Source organism: Bicyclus anynana, chromosome 9 (assembly GCF_947172395.1).
Source record: "Bicyclus anynana chromosome 9, ilBicAnyn1.1, whole genome shotgun sequence".
NCBI lineage: Eukaryota > Metazoa > Arthropoda > Insecta > Lepidoptera > Nymphalidae > Bicyclus > Bicyclus anynana.
Genome location: NC_069091.1, coordinates 14,785,902 through 14,809,130, shown reverse-complemented (window position 1 = coordinate 14,809,130; position 23,229 = coordinate 14,785,902). Strand labels below are relative to the sequence as shown.

General features: G+C 35.7%; 1 protein-coding gene across 1 annotated transcript in view; it reads left to right on the top strand.

Annotated features, from left to right (window-relative positions):
* The window catches only part of LOC112048705 (polypeptide N-acetylgalactosaminyltransferase 2), a 97,632-nt gene that overhangs the window by 38,070 nt on the left and 36,333 nt on the right, over positions 1 to 23,229 (top strand). The window lies entirely within an intron of this gene.

Below are 23,229 nucleotides of genomic sequence, written 5' to 3'. Positions count from 1 at the left end.
CCTCTCGATTTCTCCAGGATGCCATCATCAGATCCTGACATGAAAAAAATGGGACCACCCTGGAATCAAACTCTTCAAAACAAAAAAAGAATTTTCAAAATCGGTCCACAAATGACAGAATTATCGCTGGACATACATAAAAAAAAAAAACATACATACAGCCGAACGTAGAACCTCCTCCTTTTTGGAAGTCGGTTAAAAATAACCAAAATCGGTTAACACGTTACCTCCTCGTCACGTCATAACTTTTTAATAACGAATTTTTTTTTTATTATAAACGCGAAAATTTGTATGGATGTTTGGATCTATGTTTGGATGTTTGTTACTCTATAACGCCGCTACTACTGAAGCGATTTAGCTGAAATTTGGAATGGAAATAGATTTTATCCATGTTTCCCGAGGGATTTGTGAAGAACTAAATTCCACGCGGACGAAGTCGCGGACGTCGGCTAGTATATAATATATGTACCAAAAATACCTCTGGCTATATACGTTATGTAATGAATACACCAGTTAAACGCGTAATTGTTTCTAACGTCTCTAATCTTAAACTTTCGCTCGATTTCACGAGTTCAAAACAGGTTTGCGAATGGTAATTGCGCCAAAATTGATCAAAACCTTCATTGAACGTAGGTGCCTACCAAAGATATTTCTTGATTACTTAATTACACCATAAAACATCGATTCTCTGTGGCAAACGATTAAATTTCTATATGTTTTACTTGCAAATACTTACATCTAAATTATTAGCCTCAAATCATTTTTATCTCTGAAATATTTGCCTCATTTTGAACAAATAAATAAAGGCCTCGAAATAATAAAAAGTATACATAATACATGATTTGAATTGCTATTTAAAATATGATTTAATTTTGAAAAAATGCAAGCTGTACTAAGTATGTACCTATTTATCTTGCAACGAAGGGTTTCCTTTTCAAATATGCAATGAAAGAGGAGGGTATATTTTGAACCTCAGAGCTACAACGCTGTTGTAATGTAGATTTAATGATTGATTGATTTATCTAGAACAGTGATTCCCAAAGTGGTCTATATCGATCCCTAGGGGTCTATGACAACCTGCAAGGGGTCTACGTCAGCGAAAAAACGGGGGTCCACGACAGTGGATCTCAACACATACACTGATAGTACCTATTTACTTAAATAATACTATTTTATTTATATCTTTATTATTAAAGCATCAGGTTCATCCTTCTCACTAAAAATATTTACTTATTGCGTATGTTATTTTATTTATAGTTTATTTTATGTTACGTATATTTTACATAACAGATACGAAATTTGATTTTGAGTAATTTTAATTAAAATTCAATTAATAAATGTATAAATTAAAATGTGTTTTTATTTTAAGTTTTTAACACTAAATTCACTTCAGTCAGAAATTTACAGGATATCAATATCAGGTAAAAACGGGGTCTACCCAACACGGAAAAACATGGCAAGGGGTCTACGACACAAAAAAGTTAGGGGAACTCTGATCTAGAAGTAACCATGTTAGAAGGTATTACTAAATCGAAGGTTATCGATATCGAACCCCAGCCTTTTATTGAAAACTAGCCGACGCACGCGACTTCGTCAGCGTGAAACTCGATGTAAACTTTTAACTACCCCTATCCTACCCCTACCCTACCCCCACCCTACCCCTAGCCAACCCCTAGCCTACCCCTACCCCTTCCCTACTCCTACCTACCTACCCTACTTTTCTGGTTGATTTTTTACACCTTGTGTCCAAGATGTGTGTTGTGAAAAACCCAAATATCTTACGGAACCCTATTTTTTTCCAAAATAAAATTAAGCCTATGTTACTTGTGGATAATGTAGCTTTAGAATGGTGAAAGAATTTTTAAAATCAGTCCAGTAGTTTTTGAGCCTATTCATTACAATCAAACAAACAAACAAACATACAAACAAAGTTTTCCTCTTTATAATATTAGTATAAATTTCTAGCAAACAAAAATATACACTCAATATTTCTTAGCCCAACCCAGTACCTCATTGTCCGTAGCCACATAATAACGACTGAACCAATGGGACAGTTATACAGATCACGCCGTGAACTCGAGCTGAGTTATTGCGCTGATAACGTTGTGAGTAATGCTGCACATACCGTCGCGTTATCATCCAACTCTCGTGTCGGCAATCACTTAACAACAAACTGTATTGTAACGTACTTTGTTATGCCCAAACAAGTTTTTATTCAGTTTGCCCTGTATGTTTATTTTTAGTCTTTACAAGTTAGCCCTTGACTACAATCACACCTGATGTTAAGTGATGATGGAATCTAAGATGAAAGCGGACTAGCTTGTGCGTAGTAGCATAAAAAAACAACCCCTTTCGGCTTAGCTTGTAAGGAGTAGGATGAAAATCAACACCCCTTTCGGTATTGGATAGAAGCAGGCGTTACTTTGCGGAAGTTCATCATGATTATATAATGATTTATTTATTTTGCTATCATCCGCGAAAATTCGGCGAACCCATGCGACAACGTCACCCAGGTCCGACAAAATACTCTCTACGTACGTTTCACCCCGAAACCGGAGCATCCTCAGGAGATGTTGACTCTACAACGTGCAACATCTCCTGAGGATGCTAGTTTCGAACCCATACGGGGCCCTTAGTCATGAGCTGGTTCTTGCATCCAAACACGTTTGGATCGTGCCGCGATGAATTAATATTAATAACACTTAGATAGTTTAGATTCTAAAATAAGGATGACAGTTATATTTCTATATTTCATCCTACAAAGTTGTCGTTGACAACCTCAAAAGGAACCGGACTTATCACCGAGAGGTGGTGGTTCAATTCCCGTCGGCTGGTCTTTTAAAATATAATAATAATAATTCATTTATTTAAAGTAACCAAGACTCATTTTGTTAGTAAAATTCTCTTATAAGTATGTTAATTGTGTATACCTAAACCTAAAAATTAGTAAATAACAATATTTCTTATTATCTATGTTAGTTACTTAAAACCTTTTGTCGTATCCACTCCTAACATAGTCATTTCCGAGTAGGAGAATGGGAATATTGGTATTTTTTAAAAGATATGGCAAATATTATTTTTTTTAATGCCCTTATATTGGCAATTAAGCCCCGAGCGCAGCAATGCTGATTGGCGGCAGTATTAAGCGGGCGAGCTCTTTCACAAAAAGCTTTACTACAAATTCTATACACATTTAACAGCCTCCGTAGCACAGTGGTATACGCGGTGGACTTACAAGATGAAAGTCCTGGGTTCGATCCCCGGATGGGCTGATAGAGGATTTCTAAATTGATCCAGGTCTGGCTGGTGGGAGGCTACAGCCGTGGCTAGTTAGAGTTACCACTCTACCAACAAAGACGTACCGCCAAGCGATTTAGCGTTCCGGTACGATTTCATGTAGAAACCGAAAGGGGTTATATAATGATTTATTTATTTTGCTATCATCCGCGAAAATTCGGCGAACCCATGCGACAACGTCACCCAGGTCCGACAAAATACTCTCTACGTACGTTTCACCCCGAAACCGGAGCATCCTCAGGAGATGTTGACTCTACAACGTGCAACATCTCCTGAGGATGCTCCGGTTTCGGGGTGAAAACCCAGGACTTTCATCTTGTAAGTCCACCGCGCATACCACTGTGCTACGGAGGCTGTTAAATGTGTATAGAATTTGTAGTAAAGCTTTTTGTGAAAGAGCTCGCCCGCTTAATACTGCCGCCAATCAGCATTGCTGCGCTCGGGGCTTAATTGCCAATATAAGGGCATTAAAAAAAATAATATTTGCCATATCTTTTAAAAAATACCAATATTCCCATTCTCCTACTCGGAAATGACTATGTTAGGAGTGGATACGACAAAAGACCAGCCGACGGGAATTGAACCACCACCTCTCGGTGATAAGTCCGGTTCCTTTTGAGGTTGTCAACGACAACTTTGTAGGATGAAATATAGAAATATAACTGTCATCCTTATTTTAGAATCTAAACTATCTAAGTGTTATTAATATTAATTCATCGCGGCACGATCCAAACGTGTTTGGATGCAAGAACCAGCTCATGACTAAGGGCCCCGTATGGGTTCGAAACTAGTCGGGCATACTCCGACCTAATATCACGTGAGGTTTAGCCGTGTTTCATAATCAATTAATATGTCATCCTTACATTGTCACACACTTTCGTGTTTATCCAAATAATACATATTATAAAGACGTAAGATATGATTGTTTGTGTGTTACGAATAGACTCCGAAACTGCTGTGGGTACGCGGATATCCGCTAGTGATAATATGCTGAGTGGTGACCCTTTTAGGATCACATCATGCAAGTTGCAATGTATTTAATTTATTGTTTTTTTTCTCTCTTTTCTTTCTTTTCTTTCGTATTCTGAATAAACTTTTCTTTCTTTCTTTCTTTCTTTCTAGTATCTAAAGTTATACTTATAAATTGAATTTTATTTTTCGTATTTTACATTTTAATTATTTCTAGTAGGTAATTAACACATAGATATTTCTGAGATAAGTAGGTTAACGATATTTAACACAATAAGTTTACACAATAAGTTTGCAAAATGTTAATTTGTCTATAAAATAAAATCGGACAATGCTACCGATATAACACAATGGTGCTTTCGTAATATTATAATGCACAATAGTCTTACATATGAAGAAAACCTCACGCACTAAATAAAGATTTAATCTTTATTTTAGATCATTTCCTATTTGTATCTAACGTCGTGATGCAATTATGATTCTCATCTCAAAAACTTCTCACACTCATCATTCTAGACTTCGAAATTATTCTCTTTGAAAACTGTGTGTGGTAAATTTAAAAAAAAATGGCCATTACTAGTAATTTGGTATTGCACATTATTTGTGTTCAATGTATATTTTCATGTTAGTTTAAAATATGAATCTCCCACGTAAGTTTGTGAGATCTTAGAGGGTAATATCTGGTTATACTGAAACGATTTAGAAAATTCTTTTACCAATCACGGTACCTATTTGTGAGTGTATATTTTATCCTGGTATTCCTATACGTTAACGGGAAATACGCGCGTGAAACTGCAGGACGTTTGCTACTTTTTAAATAAATGCTCTCCTGTCAAACCAATTACGAAGTCTTTCTTTCAATGAAACTCTAAAAAATTGTAAGAGGCTCTTTCGAGTTCTCATTTTACATGACACGAAGTATATCTCTGCTACTTATCTAAAAGATAATAATCGATCCATTAGAGACACAAAAGAGTGTTAATAGTGTGACTAATGTAAGATTAACGCGCTATTAATTTGATCTACTTTTAAGAAGAAACATTACAAAACATTGTACGAATGGTCAAGTGTGAACACGTATATGACAGGGTTCCGTGAAACTAAATGTAGAAAGTTTACGTTCTTTATTAATTTTTATGTGTATTATTTTTGATATTATTCTTCTTTCTTCGTTCTAGGCTCACTAACAAGCAGCTGGTATTTACCTTGTGACTTTGAACACAATACATATAAACAGATAACACCACAAAACATAAAACACTAAACGGTGCTTCTTATATCCGTGGACACTGACGCTTACAATGAAGAGGAAATCTACTTCAAGCGATACGTTTCATGGTTATCTGGGCCTGTAACCAAGTGGCACATCGATTCTCTTTCTACAATCGCTAACGCTTCGAAAACCAGAAAAATGTCTAGGAATGACAGATCAGATAGACAACTTGATAACGTGTCCTGATAACAAACGTCATTTCTATACATTTTTGAATTTTCGAAGCGGCCTTCGTTGAGACTGAATAGTTAGGTAGTGTGCAAAGCAAAATCAAATTACTGTACGTAATATTCGTTTGCGTAACTAAATCACATCATATTTGATCTACGAGTGGTCATTACAGTAATTGCTCCGCAGCGAATTATTATGAAGTTCTCATGTAATACATTATTTATTTATTTTATATATGTATTTATTATACATATTTATTACATACATAAAGTCATAATACATAATACATAAGTTACATTATGTGATAATTTAGTTTCGTCAGCGTACTTATTTCGCGTTTTGGTTAAATATGTATTTTTCCAACGAATAATTAATTTATACAAATCGGTGTAGTGCTCTAGGCGTGATATCTTAACTAACAAAAAAACTTACCTTTGTATTTATAATATTAGTTACGATTTATTGTATACCTGTGATTTTTTCCTTTGCGGCAACCTACCGGAACTCTAAATTGCTTGTCGATATCCTCAGACCTCTAAATTGCTTGTCGATATTCTCAGACCACACCAGACCTGCTGGTTTTCTTACCTTATGTCCTCCCAATTAGATGCACAAAGACATAAACGATTTATTTAAATATAACTACCATTACACTGATCACTTAAAGCAACATAACTTATTTTTATTTTTACCAATCTGGCAAAAAAGGGTTGTTTTTTATGAATACGTAATCAATGCTATGCTTGCCTCAAACAGTGAGGCAGATTTCGGCAAAAAACAATAAATAACGCCGTTAAATTCGTCTCATGAAATTTCCCAGATTCCCAGTACTTTATTTTTCAATAGTTTTTGCAGCGCACGCTATGTAAACAAAACTTTTGTACATCTTGGGTTACATTATTGAAATTTCATCCCTAATTTTTTGAAAATATAATATAGCGTAGCCCTCCTCGATAAATGGGCTATCTACCACTGAAAGTATTTTACAAATCGGACCAGTAGTTCCTGAGATTCGGCGTTCAATCAAGCAAACAAACTCTTCAGCTTTATAATATTAGTATAGAAGTATAGATTTACGTTTTCAATAGGGATGATGACAGTTTTTTAAATTGTATATAAATTAAGAGTATACTAATAGCAAAGCAATTTTGTAAAAGTAACAGGGTATCTGCGATCATTACTTTCTGAGCTACAGGGATTTAAAGGGTCAGATTTGCGGCGCTGCCGCGGATCCCTGAAAAACGCTCCATACAAAATGGCACGATTTAGTGACGTCGTTGGCTCGCTGATCGTTAGGTTAGCACGGGCGTTCAAACAAAATTACTAATATCTATGTTATTTGTGCGTTTATGTTTATAGTTCATAAATTAAAAAATGTCACATTTAATGTAAGGAAGCTAAAACTGTATGAATTTTCATCTAATTACGATAAAAAAAAAATAATAGATTTTGAAATTTTATAATCTTATTTATTTTGCAAATATAGAGACAATCTTTGCTTTTTATGTATAAATTAGTTAACATTGACCTTATTTACCCGAATGTATCATAAAAATCAATATATTCAAACCTAGTCATCATCCCCATTATTTTACCTCATTGTACAAAGTAGCTAGACTTGACTGATAGGTAAATAAAATAACGAATGTCTTGAAAATTAGATAAGTCTTTCAACCAAATCACGAAATTCGCACATCTTAATTTACAGTTGACTATTTCTCACAGCCATAATATATCAAATCATATCTATAAAAACGCTTCCTTTTATATAAAAGCATTTCGTTGCTCTGCTGACTTTTATTTATTACTTAGTTTTATGGCGTAATAAGCTAATACAAGTCACTTACATCACATGTGTAATCAACTTATCAACTTTCGTTCCGGTAATCGGTTCGTAATACCTTGCTACCGGCATTGACCTAGGAAATCGAACTATCGGTTAAAGTTTAACCTTACATCAGGTAAACCGAAAACCTCGATATAGTAAAGGATTTTGTAGGAGTCAAAGGGGTTTGACATCAGAAGCGGCTGTCTGCAAACACAATTATTGAATGAAAGTCTGTCAGGTCTAACAATTCCCACTAAGAATGTTATTAATAAACCCTGATTGGCAGAGAATGACCTTGAGTGGAGTCACGCACTTGTGAACGATGTGTGTAGGGTTAAAGGATCCTTTGACTGTTAACAAACACTCCCCTTTTCCACTCAAGTCACTCTCCCCGCCTATTCCAAGTAACCCATAATGAATTACATAACAAGAGATGTGGACGGCTCGAACCCCACGAGCACACTGAAGCCGTCCGTACCGCAAGTCGTTGCAACGCGGCGATAACATTTTTAACGTTGACAAGTTGAAAGCTTGTCCTGTTCCCCTCCGTTACCCTTATACAGAACTATAGAAAATAATGCCAATAATTCCTCTCGTCTTGTATAATACGCGAAATATCCTATTTAATTTGAAAGAAAGAAAATGTCTTTATCGCTACATTGTGCCACACATCACAATTATTTAAATACCCTGCGATATGTGGCATAACCTAGAAAAAGGTTCCAGCTTAGCTTAGCTTGCTTATGGGGAGCATACATTGCTATATGCTCCCCGTAAGCAAAGAGCATACAGCGCTGTTTCAACTAGGACCCCGTTCCAAATGCAACCACGAAAACAGGCAATATAAAACCATATTCAAAGCTATACCAAATTAAAACTTATTTCAATTCAAGATTCAGGTAAATCTATCTATTACCTAGATTGTGTAACAAAAGCTGAAAGTGTATATAATCGTACAACAATTAGCTATTACCCCAGCAATGTTGAAAGCTATTGTTCGTTTCGACACGTGCTTAGGTTTTATCTTCGCTATCAAGCTCGAAGCTAAATTAGATTTAGTATAAAAACAATTTACGACTGTATAACTAAACCATTGACCTATCCATTAACCTATCCAAAATGAAAGTTCAGCGTTTCATAATTTTCAGTCTATTTTAAATGTCCCCTGCATGGCCAGGCGTTACTCATAGAAGAGCGGATATGAAAATCCCTAAACCAGGTTGTGGTTTATTATACGACAAAAAAAAAGTGTATGTCAGCTCCGACGGACGAATGGAGTTTACTCTTTCCGATCAACTGTCTAATATAGGTGTTGCCCCGCACAAACACTAACGTACGTCGCAATACTTACGCCTGAAAAGTGAAAGGTGCGCAACCGAGGGGCAACTCCGACATGAGAATGTGAAACCAAGAACTTACCAACTCCAACATGAGAATGTGAAACTAAGAACTTCCCAACTCCGACATGAGAATGTGAAACCATGAACTTCCCAACTCAGACATGAGAATGTACAACCATGAACTTCCCAACTCCGACATGAGAATGTGAAACCAAAAACTTCCCAACTCCGACATGAGAATGTGAAACCAAGAACTTCCCAACTCCGACATGAGAATGTGAAACCATGAACTTTCCAACTCCGACATGAGCATGTGAAACCAAGAACTTCCCAACTCCGACATGAGAATGTGAAACCAAGAACTTCCCAACTCCGACATGAGAATGTGAAACCATGAACTTCCCAACTCCGACATGAGAATGTGAAACCAAAAACTTCCCAACTCAGACATGAGAATGTAAAACAACGTACTTCCCAACTCCGACATGAGAATGTAAAACCATGAACTTCCCAACTCCGACCTGAGAATTTTCACTGAAAATGTCTGAGAAGAAGTATAAAGCTATCACTCAGTATCTGATAGATAAACCTAGGACCTCGTGATCCAAAACCACTTAAGCTAATCACTGTATTAACGAAGCAGTTTTTAAGTTCAATATTGCTTACAAATTCAATAGATACCCCCATTTGAAACAATTAATTACAATGTCACATCATTCTAGTCTATAATATACGTGTAATGCTGTATTTGCAGAACGATCATTCATTTATTCTTAAGATTGATCACTCATTGAGCCGTCATCTTGTTCAGTTGGGAGGTGTGATTAATCATTCTTATTTACTCGTTTTGATTATTTATTTACAACTTTCGATTTGTTTATGGGTTGCATTGAACTAAAAAAGCTTACTTTTGTTTTGAATATTGAATAGCAGGCGTTATTTTGAGAAATTCACAATGGTTAGTAATTAATCTAATTCGCTATTATCCGAGAAAAACTCTTTACTAGGCTAGTTACTTCGACTGGTGACAGAAAGGCTGGCTGCCCAACGTGGATATTATAGCCAGTATTCTTAATTCCACGTGGGAATGATTGGTAAGATAGGTTATACTCCGCACTACGAAAAAAGTCCCCCGGCTAAAATCTGACATAAACTTAATTTGACAGCGCCTTACACAAATGATAATAACCGCCATTAAGACATTAGCGCCGCGTCTGGTGGACTTGTTTTGTGGCGCGGAGTATAGCTTAAGTTTGTTAGTGATAAAAATATTAAAATTTATTGATTAAGTACTACGTTTTGTTTAATAAAATATTGGTTGCATAATATAATACTTAGTACAAATTATATTATAGCGATGAGTTTAGTTCGCAACGAACGTTGTCCTTTTTGCTACAATGCAACGATCTTAATGTCTAGGGAACAAAGCACAGCCTATGCACCATCGTGACTAGGAAAGCTAAAGTAACTTTCACAACACGTTTACGGAATACCTAGGATTGGAAGCTTGTCTGAAACATAAGGAGATAGCGATTACTGGCTGGCCTTCGCTCCCACTGACGCTAGGGTGACCAGTAAATAAGCTGGAATAGCTGAATCCCGAATATCTTTTTAATTTGTAATGAGTAAGGTTATTTATTTGGATCGTAAGGACTCACTTTTTAGTCTTCTAGATTAGACTTCTTTCCAACGGTACTTATCTCTGGCTGTAGTCTAAACGCTTTAGCTTGAAACCATAGTACATGCAATCATCATTATAAGCCTATTTTGAGGGGCCTACAGGGCCAAGCCTCCTTGTAGGAGAGGGGGAGTATATAGTAGTACTCCAATAGTACTTAGCTTTCTACTTTAAAATCATCAACCGTTCGTCTGAACGGTTTCGTCGTTTCAGAATGACGGTTCATAGTTTACCATTCAAAAAGGTCCTCTAAAAGACTGTGTTGGCTCACACCTGTGTCATTTTATATAAGCTAAAAAAAATTCAGCTGAAGTTCATACTATACGTATAGGTTGCATATTCCATTGAGCTGAAATTCACACTATAGGTTGAATTTTCCAAATCTCAAGGCTTCAACTCTTTGTTTAAATATAAAACTTGTTAGTTTCAATACATATGGTACTCTAGTCAAACATAGATAAATAGTCAGTGTAGGTAATGGTATACGGAGTCCATTCTTCGTTGGAAATATGACCTTTGTTATATTTAACCCAATAGAATGAAGTCCTATTTCATACTTTGTAACTTCTATTACTTTAATCAATTCATGTCCGATAATAGCTATAATTTGCAATGGGGAATTTTGTTCGTTAACAAAAGACATGATAGGCTAGCAGATCGAACTTTTATAGTTTTATGACCGCGATGTATAATAAAAAAATCGAAACCCGTCTGTACAGGTTCGTACAACCGGTTGTGGAGACTATAATAATTAATTAGGTATATAATAAAATCGGCCTGTGTATAAACTGGTATTCTCACAAAATATAGGTTAGAATCACAGGAGAAGTATCTAAAATATAATATTTAGGCAATGTATTGAATTTTATACCATTTTGCATTGCGCGATTGCATAATATGTGACTGAGAAGTCTATATTGTCTTAGTAAAATAACTTCAGCCGTGGCTGGTTGCCATCCTACCGGTATATAGCAAATTTAGATTCTACAAAACCAATTTCTACGCCGATAAAGGGCACTTTACTATTTTGTTATACATATGCATTTAATATATTATGCAAATCGCGTCACATGTCCATACCTACTAAAGAAAAAAAAATCCAGTTTGTATAATTTGCATTTCTACGTGTCTACCCTAATTATTAGGCTTGTGGACGCCACTATGACAAACGTAATTTATTCACATTACCATTACATTCATTCATAGCAAACCAGAGAATAACAAAAGTGGCGCTTCAAATGATATAGAAATTGTTTATTATTTTTTACGTTTTGTTTGTAACAATATTTACAAAGAAAATCGTGAAAAGCAAAAATTTAACATTTATTTCGAACGTTACAATGAAACAATATAATTTATGTACACCCTACTTAAATAAGGGCGTAGTGCTAACAGTCAAAGTTCAATTCTAAGTTTAGATATCTCCAGCTAATCTTAGTAACTATCTATCGGAGTTTGTTGTCGGCCTCAGTAATAAACTACTAGTTTGGTCTAAACTTGGACTCTAAGTCTAAGTTTAAAGCAACTTTTACCTCTCATTGGAAGTGGATACACGATACCTCGGAATCAACTAACTAAACATTGATCTTCTCGGACCACCGCTTGGTACCACTTCGAAATCCTTAAAGTCTTAATTTTAAGTTTGCGACTTCACTTTATCACCTCCTTAAAATAACTTTAAAAAACAATAACTATAAAAAACGGCCTTGTGCGTATTGAGCCACGCGCAGTGTAGGATTCCGTAGATTAAGTTAGCACTTTAATCCCTTATGTAATGCATAAAAATACCGATAATCCCCACACAATGGGATACCTAGACTTTAAAAAATTCATCCTCACTTTGCATGTTGGGAAGGAAGACCAAATTTTTTTTTGTGTTTGTTTGTTGTTTTGACCAAATGTTTTTTTCACACTACTTTTTTATACGTAATTAATTTACACACACATACCAAATTTCATCTTTTAAGTCTTAACAGACTGAGGTATCTTACTGATAACTTTACCTTTTTAATTAACAACGGAATTAGTATGCAGTGTTCGATTTACAATTACGTTTTTTATATTAGTGGATTCTTTAAATAGCGATAGCTACTTAGCTATTAGAGTTTTTCTTGTAATTGCATTATACATCCTACTCTCGTAAACTTTTTCACGTATCTATAGAAAACCGTTTAGCCGGCAGGGGGTGGGGACTTGACTCTAACAAAAATTAGCTCTTAAAAGTTTAATATTTTACAAACAGATCCCTAAATCGAAATATGTTGGCAGATATCTTATATCTTTCAAAGACCTCTCACTACACTGGTGAAACCGCGAGGTTCTGCTAGTTTTATATTTCGCGATGGTTCTCCTCACTCACCTCTACCCTTCATAAGTCATACGATGAAATAAAACTCTCCAACCCACGCGACGTCCAGCCAATTACCATCCGAAAGGTTATGAAACTCCTCGTAACTTCATATTGCAAGGCTGTAAAGTACCAACCTCCGCATTTCTAAAAATATCTCACAGATATTTGCGAGGGGAGATAAAGTATCAGAGTTCAAATGCAGACGAGATTATATTCGCGAGGGAATTTGATAAAAATATCAAGATTTACATTTTTTAGATAAAATATTGGACGCCCGCAACTTCGTCCGCGTGGATTTTAGTTTTCGCAAACTTCCCAACAGTGCGAGATGGTGGGAAGTTACACTATCCCCGAGTGTTATAGGCTTAGTTACTCTATTTCTAACGGCCTCCGTGGCGCAGTGGTATGCGCGGTGGATTTACAAAACGGAGGTCCTGGGTTCGATCCCCAGCTGGGCTGATTGAGGTTTTCTTAATTGGTCCTGGTCTGGCTGGTGATAGGGATCGATCGTGTCTAGTTACCACCCTACCGGCAAAGACGTACCGCCAAGCGACTTAGCGTTCCGGTTAGCTTACTTACCATCAGGTGAGATTGTATCCAAGGGCTTACTTTTAAAAAATAAAAAAATAAATCTAAATTCAACTCAACTATAGATCTTACTGAAAGGTTAATTCGTCTGAGTCTACGGTTTAACCACTGGGCAACGCTAGTTTAGATTAGTGTCTTTAACTTATAAGTAGCACACTAATTTGGTTGCATAACAAATCATTATGAAAGTGGTGTCCTTGGAGACTAGATCCGGTTCTCATTGTCTCGGTCACACTTTGATATACTTTTACATTTTAGTGTTCACTGGTTTATGCACGGACCAATTATTATTTAATGTTGAAAATTATAGGTCCTATTTAAAGTAATAAACTATTGATATAATACGAAAACAATATTGCAAACTGCAAAACCTATATCCGTTTCTACTTACGTATTTCCGGCTTATGTAGACCGATTTGAACGAAATTTGGGTTGAAATATCAAATTGATTATTTTGCTGATTCAGTATACAAAGGTCTTAAAAAAAATTATGATATTTTAAATTAAATTATAATACTTAAATTTGATTGAATGAGATGACTCGAGGATGTCCTACAGCCTTATTTAGTTCTGCGACCAAGCAGAATTACGGATTTTTTACGGCCTATGTGGCGCAGTGATATGCGCGGTGGATTAATATGACGGAGGTCCAGGGTTCAATCCCCGGCTGGGCCGATTGAGATTTTCTTAAGTTCAGGTCTGGCTAGTGGGAGAGTTCGGGCGTGGCTAGTTACCACCTTACCGACTAAGAGGCACAGCCAAGCAATGTAACGTTCCGGTACTATGTCGTATAGAAACCGAACGGGATGTGGATATTCATCCTCCTCCTAACAAGTTAGCCCACTTCCATCTTAGATTGCATCATCACTTACCATCAGGTGAGATTGTAGTCAAGGGCTAACTTGTAAAGAATAAAAAAAAAGATTGCGGTACGGTTGCCATGCCAGTGAAATTACAGGCACAACACGCTTAGCTCCTATGTCTGACCTAGCATTAACATCGCCTTGAAATTTAATTAACCTGACAAATGGACCCGGTATGTGGCAGCGCTACCGGGTGATACCGGGTGCAATTGTGTTTTCAAACCTTCTGAAAACCCATTGAAAAATACCCACAACATTTCTTCCAAATCGAAACAGCCTTTTAGGAGTTAGTTGACAAAAACACGTACAGAAGAATTATAAATTAAGATAAGCTATACGGATAAAATGGCCTCCATATTTTTACGAAGAAAAATTTATTACAAAATTGTAATAAATTTTTCTTCGTATTTACGACAACCACAAAAACTCAAGACAGAACGCAAAAACAAAGTAACAAATTTATTTTAAACACAAAAAAAAATTGGGTGAATCTTTTTTACGAACGAAAAGAAATACATAAACATACGTAACTAATAATTTACATTCAACGGTAACGCAAGTTTATTTTTATTCCTTCGTACACAGATGTACAAAATCATGAAAAATTTTCCACCCACAAAAGAATACAAAAACTCTTTTCAATAGCAATAATTTATCTTTGTGTTTACATTATACGAAAACATTGCTTGATTTAAAACGTATGTCGTTTTGAATATTTTTTTTTTCATGTAAATAATAATCTCTGCCAATCCGCATTGGGTCAGCGTGGTGGACTATTGGCTTAACCCCTCTCATTCTGAGAGGAAACTGGTACTCAGCAGTGAGTCGAATATGGGTTGATAATGATGATTAGATACATGTATGAGTCTCCGCAAAGGCCTGTCCTATAGCTCTATAGTTCTAACCACAGAATATATTATAGAAAACGCAAAAGCCAAAGCTGTGGTTCATATTATTTGGTTATCTTCAAAACATGTATTATTATTATAATTATAAATAGGAATTTTACTTATAAAACGAGACCACACTCAATAATCTCATACAAAAAAATATCATGTGGTTATTTCTGGTATAATATATGTTTTTTTTTATTGATAAGTTAGCTTTTGTCTGTGACCTGACGTTAAATGGCGATAGTCTAAAATGGTAGCGAACTTATTTGAAAGTGCAACAACTTTAATACCTCTGACGATTTCTACGTTGCATACCGGAACGGAACGCTAAATCGTTTGAAGGTATGGTTTTAACGGACCTAAACTGAGACAGTTTAAAATATATAAAATCCTAAATTAATCCGAGGTTTGAATCGTACACAGGACTATTATATTGAAAACAATAGCATTACCAACTGTGTCGTCAAAATCTAAAAAAAAATACGCAATTGAAAATAAATAAATGTATTCAGTAATTTGCACGTTTTTACTCTCGCTAGTTGTTTTCCACTGTTTTGTCTCACCGCTAATCAGTAAGGCAGTCATTTTGTTTAGCGTCAATAAACAAACAAAAGTTTTCTTTTCGTTACGTATAGTACACGCACCGTAACCGTCACGGTCACTGGTTCACTACATAGTGGCATCTACTTGCACTTTCAATATCACGCTTCCTTGTAACACTGCGCGTGCATTACAATTTACTACTAGTAAGTACAGTACACGTATCATAACGACTTATATTACTGACGGACGAAGTTATTTTACGATTCATTGGACCTTTAAACTGTTTTTTTACGTAATAAATATCTGGACTTGTTGTAAGACGTTTTAGTTTCTCTTTAATTTGTACAGCGGAGAAATGGTTAGGTTGGTCCAATTTCGAGAAAGAGGTGAATCGCCGAATCCAGCTCGGCCGGGCAGCGTTCGGAAAAATCCGCGACATCTTTGCGTCCAAAATTCCTCAGTGCCTGAAGATAAAAGCCTTCGAACAGTGCGTGTTGCCAGTGATGACTTACGGAACCGAGACTTGATCGCTAGCTATAGGCCTTATTACAAGGGTTAAAAGTCACTCAGCAGGTGATGGAGCTAGTTATACTTGGAATTTCTCGGTGTAATCCAAGTAACTGACAAAGCTCAGCGAGTTGCGAAGCTAAAGTGGCATTGGGCACATAGATAGAAGAGCCGATAGACGTTGGGGTCCCAAGGTGCTGGAATGGCGACGCCGCAACGGAAAGCGTTGGTCGAGCCCCCACTAGGTGGACCGAGGACATAAAGCGGGTTACATGGAGCCACTGGATGATAGGTAGGCTGCAATATGCATTTTCACTTTACAGATTATATAATATATAACAAAAAACGTATAGTACCGACCTACACGAGATACGTTTTTTGTTATCACCTGTTGTATAAATAGCCTCTCAGAATGGAAACAAATTATCTCGTTCTATGTCGAAATGTGTAAAGTGGTTGAGAAAAACAGAACAAAGTGTCATTCAGTTCATTCGTCGTCGAAAATTGAGAGAATTGTGGGAAACACGGCAATTAGCGGTTTAATCTCAATTGACTCGAGCCTCGTGATATGCTCTAAACTCTTAATCTAGTATCACACGACAAATTGTTTCTTAGGAAACCGGTATTAAGACTAAAGACTCGATTGTGTGAAACTTTTTCGTCTGTATGTTATTTATAGTAGGGGAGCCCGGGATGCCAAATTTGCAGTTACTAAAGCGTCATGGCAATCGATTAGATTTGGTAGATTAGACGATAGCAAGAATAAATGGTACCATAGATAAGTACCTACGTTAGGTAGGAAGGAGTTTTGGCCACGGTGGCTACAAATTTCAAGCCTCAAATATTTTAATTAATTTATTTATATATTTATTTATCCACTTGAACGTCCATGATATCAACGAGATTTATAGGCAAACGCCCTGATAAGCCCCGCCCCCCAAAAATCGCCAAAAATCCCCCCAAAATTACCGACTTAAGTATCGCACGTATTTGTAAATAAAATACCACGTCGTGCAGCGGAGAATATAGAAAATAACTTTTCACTACTCTTGTCTCAACTCAAAAACACTGTCATATTACCACTCTACAGCGGGGCTAAACAAGCATATTAGCCTCTAGGGGCTAAAGTAATTTTGTTTTTTTAATTCTTGTCTGTTACGAGTACTAGCCAAGTACTAGCCTACTATAAAACGGAGGAGGTTTTATTCGAAAATAGAATCATTATAGGTAAGGCACTGATTGTTTTGAAAATAAATAAAAAACTTTAAATTGGTTGGTGGCAGCGTTCTTGTCTGTGGAATGCGTTTATTTTTTTTTTAATTTTTATTGAGTTGCGAATAGAGCGAGATTTGAAGACATGGGACATCCTTTACGGTGTAATACCTTTGCCTCTTTCTCATGTGAAAAAAATAAAATTAAAAAGCGAGAATTTAAAAAACAATTGGCGTGAATAATACACACTTGATTATTTTCAGAAATTTATTGTCAATTTGTGACCGTAACTTACATATTTTTAAACAATAATTGTTATTATTGTCTTCATCTAGTGAGAATGGTGATCCTAATTTGGAGATGGATGAAATTTTCAATCTGTTACCATCAAAGTCGAGACGCATTTACTTAAATAGTTACTTACCTACGAAAAATTTTATAAGTGGAGAAAACAACAACGAAAGAATTCACTTACGAAAGGAGTTTTTTAAACTATTATCTCCCACGTTTATCTTACATACTTATTATTCATCTTCACAGTAGTCGGAAATTATGTTACCGGGTAGAAGCATCTCCCTTAATATCCAAAATTGTAGACTTTGTACATTTAATTTTCAATTAAAATAAATCATTGACTATTGTACTAAACTATTTTATTTTCTCGCAATCGTAGTGAAAAGCAGAGTGTAACACGTGGGGCTAAACCCATTATAAACTCGGTTTCCATTTAGGCGGCCCTCGCCTTCGTCTCGGGCCCTAAAAATACCTCGTATATAATGGGTCTTTTTAGCCCCTTGTATAACAATCTACTATTACCGTTGTATTTAAACCCCCATAAAATATCTACTTTTAATAAAAAATGTTAAACTTTGACTTTCAAAAAAGATTTTATCATTAAAATAAATACAAGTATTTATTCTTCGTAATTTCGTAATCCTAAATTACGCAGATTACTCGTATTATGTTTATAATAAAATTCTTAAATCTTAACATGATCTTGTATTAGCTTACGCGTAATAGACAATTTTAGTAAACATACAAAAGAGTAATTACCATAATCTAAACATTATTACGTAAGTTTTGTGAGCACGTAATATCCATTTGTGGTTTAATTTGAACTCTTAGTATGTGAGATAGGCTTTTCGTTAAGCAACAGTCACTTGATTTTTTATATAAATGTACGTTGACGAAACAAACTAATGACCCACTTGGTGTTTTTTTAACCGACCTCAAAAAAAAGGAGGTTTTAATTCGACGCATATTTTTATTACTTTATTTTTTGTTCATAAAAAAATGTACGCGTCGTCATTTACTTATTAACCAATTTTGATTTTTTTTTATTGGTTCCGTTTTTATGTTAAAGAGATTATGTATTTAACTATTTATAGAGGGTTTTTTCAAGAAGATGCGACAATGCTTTGCATTATTCCACAAATGCGAAGACAAATTGCTGATAATATGCAACGATATTTTTCCATAATGCACAGAAAATCCAAAAAATAACCTAACCATTGTATTTTTCATTGTGAAAATTCGCAATATATGCTATTGTTCAAAAATATACATCGAATTCTGTTTTTAATAAGATTGCATCACCACTTCTCATCACAATCAGGTGTCAATCAAACTTGTTTCACTTAATTTATAAAAAAATATTTAATATAACCTTTGGACTTTTAAGATTTATTATTACTTTACTGTTATTTTAATTTACATGTTTATTATTCTCATAAATAAAGTATGATTGCTAAGAAAAAACAAATTGTAGTGGTAGGATAAAATTACTTTGTTTTTAATGAAACAAAAATATGTATATAAAGACTACTGGACGCCCGCGACTTCACCCACCTTTAGACCTCCTTAATCCGACCTTGTCCCAAAATCCATACTCTACTATGAACTACTTTGCCTTCATCTTTCTTCGTAAAGCCACAGTACTGTGGTAAAGCTGTTTACAAGATTGCGAGAAGAAGAAGAGAGAGAGGGAAAGAGCGCTAATGCTAACCACCCACTATCCGATAAGTCCTACTGTTAGCGCTGCAGGCACATAGGCATAATGTATAGTGGGTAGCTAGCATTATTTAGATAAACCATAAAACAATTTTTTTTTATATTCTTTACAAGTTAGCCCTTGACTACAACTCACCTGATGGTAAGTGATGATGCAGTCTAAGATGGAAGCGGGGTAACTTGTTAGGAGGAGGATGAAAATCCACACCCCTTTCGGTTTCTACACGAACCCAGGACCTCCGTCTTGTAAATCCACCGCGCATACCACTGCGCCACGGAGACCGTCATAATATTATTTAAAATTAGGTATTAAGGTTGTCAATTTTAAATGAAAATCTCTATATTTACAAATTACAAATTTAACATAATTTTTAAGTAAAGAACATAGTTATAAATAAAAATAAAACATTTCTTGCACAACCTTTTAATAAATCGATTAATCTTTTTTCATAATAAACTTCTCCAAACAACGTCTACTTCTGTTCAATATTGGAAATTTCTAAGCAATCAAACTTTACTTCATATTCGAGATAACAAAACAGTGTATCGCGAAATATGATCCTATACAAAAGCTGGTCTATTTGTATAATTAATACATTATCCGGGGTCGGTGTCATATGTCAAGGCGAATAGCACATCACATGGCCGGTGGTCGTCAAATGTGGGCGTTCACCTTCGCATTTACAAACTACGAGTGATCTATATCATGTTCAGTCATGCGACAAAGTCATCAAGAATGTTATTTTTAGGAAACTAAATTGGAACAATTTTTTATAGGAAAACACAATTTATAGATGAGTTTCGCTTTACTGCCATATTTTAATGTTGGGACTATGTTCTTCATTACATATAAATAATACATTACATATAAATATTACATATAAATAAATTAATCTAAGATTTAACTATGAGTAGCGTTGCCAGGCGTCCGGATAATGCCGGACATTAGGCTTTCTGATTGCGTGTCCGGCCAAAATAAACGGCGTCCGGCTTTTGCTAGGCTTTTTACATTTCTAGAACTTAATTTTTACTAATGACTTTATTTGAATGATTAATAACTATTAATAATAAATTAAATGTTTAATATAATAGTTAAAAACCTTTATTTTACGTATACGTTTTTTTGACGTACTATACCTACAGCTACACAAAACCCTCAATAATGTGTCGGTATGAGTGTCAGGCCTTTTCACCCTAATGTCCGGCTAAACAGACTAGTCTGTCCGGCTATTGGGCTTGGCGATCTAGCATACCTAACTACGAGTAGGTATGTCATAATGAATCGTTTATTTGCCCACATAAAACTTTACAAATAACACAGTTATAAAATACTAGCGGACGCCCGCGACTTCGTCCGCGTAATTTTCGATGTCAACTTTACTACTACCCTACCCTACCCCTACCCTACCCTACCACTACCCCAACCCTACCCTACCCAACCCCTACATCTATCCTACCCTTACCCTACCCTACCCCTACCCCCACCCTACCCTACCCCTACCCTACCCTACCTTACCTACACCCTAACCCCAACCTACCCCTACCCTCCCCGTACCCTATTCCTTTCCTACCCCTATCCCACCCGTACCCCTATTTCACGCCTATCCTACCCCTACCCTACCACTTCCCTATCCTACCCGTACCTCTATCCTACCACTATCCTGCCTCTACCCCTACCCTATTACTACCCTAAACCCGGCCCTAAACCTACCCTACCCCTACACTACCCCTACGCTTCCCTACCCGTACTCTACCCTTAGCAAAATCGGTCCAGTCCTTCGAGAGTGGTGGTATGACCAAGAGAAATAGAGACTTCTATGCTAATAATATAAAGAGGTGTGTTCGTGTGGTTGTAGGAGGTAATCTCTGGATCTACTGGACCGATTTGGAAAATTATTTTACCAATAGAAAGCTACGTTATTTGCGAGTGTCATAGGCTATGTTTGATCCCCATATTCACACGGGAACGGGAACTACGTAAATGAAAGCGCCGGGCGTCATATAGAGGAATTTCTGCGTCTTTTAGAAATTTTGTATTATCTCCGAAACTATTTAAGTAATTAACATACTGTAAAGAGCAAATCTTATCTCCATAATATCCTTGTGATTATTAAATAATTTATTTTAATAAGGATTAAAGTTTAGTTGTATAAATAATGACGTAAACCTAAGTATATAAAATTAATAATTTTTAAAACACAAAAGGTACTATATCTGCTAATATATAGAAGATAGATATATGGTGTCGCGGACTTTTTTGTATAACTTTTAAAGATACATAAAGTCTCCATACATTAATTTCAATTTTACACAATAGTTAAGGCAGCGCATGCGAATAAGTCTGTTTAAGAGGATTTTCAGTCCGACCTGTATGACAAAAACTGTGATAACTCGGCTAATATATATGATACCAATATAAAATATAGCCTATAGCACACCCCGATAATGTAGCATTCTACTGGTGAAAGAATTTTTAAAATCGGACCAGTAGTTCCGAAGATTACCCCATTTGAAAAATGTGACAAACTTACAAACTTACAAACTTTACCTCTTTATAATATTAGTATAGATTAGTATAGATTAGTATAGATTGCGTCGTGGACTACTCGTAACATAAATGACTGAAAGCATGCGATTGCCAGACTTACCTTATTTTAAGGATGGTTGAATGTTTGTCATTCCATATCCAGCCAAATATGGTGTTTGGAGCATGGTTTGGATCATTTGGAAGATGGTAGGTTTTACCAGCCCTGGTTACACTATCTAAGTATATCTATTTAATATTTTCCTCAGCATTATATGGGAAATCATGTCCTTAAACGTAGGCGTCCATATACCCGCATCGGACGTATTGGACGCATCGCATTTAGTGGACGCACTTGAACGACTCCTTTTTTTTTTCAAGAAAACTTTAATGGTCTCTAGCAAAGGATAGCCACGAATTTAACGATCTGGTAACATTAGACATCCTCATGATATCCTTCCTGTAATGTCAAAAAATTAAGTTTAACACATAAACAATTTAGTATCTGTAGCCTGCTATCTTTCAAAGCTAAGATGATCCAAACTTTATAATTTGCTACTGTACATATCTATGTTAGGGGCATGAGATAGGAGTATGTCTGGCTATTACAGGCCCTCAGTCTATCACTACTGACGTTTTTATCGCGCGTTTGATGGATATCTAGTAGCGGCTAGACTGGTTTAAAGTCCAATCGACACCTTTGGTATATTTTATTAAACAAGTTAGCGATCGAGACGTGGATCTCACCTGATGTTATGTGACGATAAGATTGTAGCATTCTTACAACTTGTAGCAAACCTTAACCGGTTTTTATCTAATCCACAAATAATCTTACCTAAAAATAAACGTTAATTTACACTATAGAGCCTCAATAGCTAAACGGTAAGAGCGGTCGGAGTCATCACCGAGGGGTGGTGGTTCGATCCCCACTCCGTTGGTCTATTGTCGTACCTACTCCTAATACAGTCTTTCCCGACTAATTGGAGGGGAATAGGAATATTGGTCATATTTAAAAGATATGCCAAAAAAAACTATAAAACACTTTTTTAATTAAATTAATTACTTTACTTTTAAATAACAATTAATTAGAGGGAAAATGGAGCTATTGGTCATGATTTAAAAAAAAATATTTTTAGGAAACTACGTTAGTTGGAACAAATATTTTTAAATAATGAAACACAAT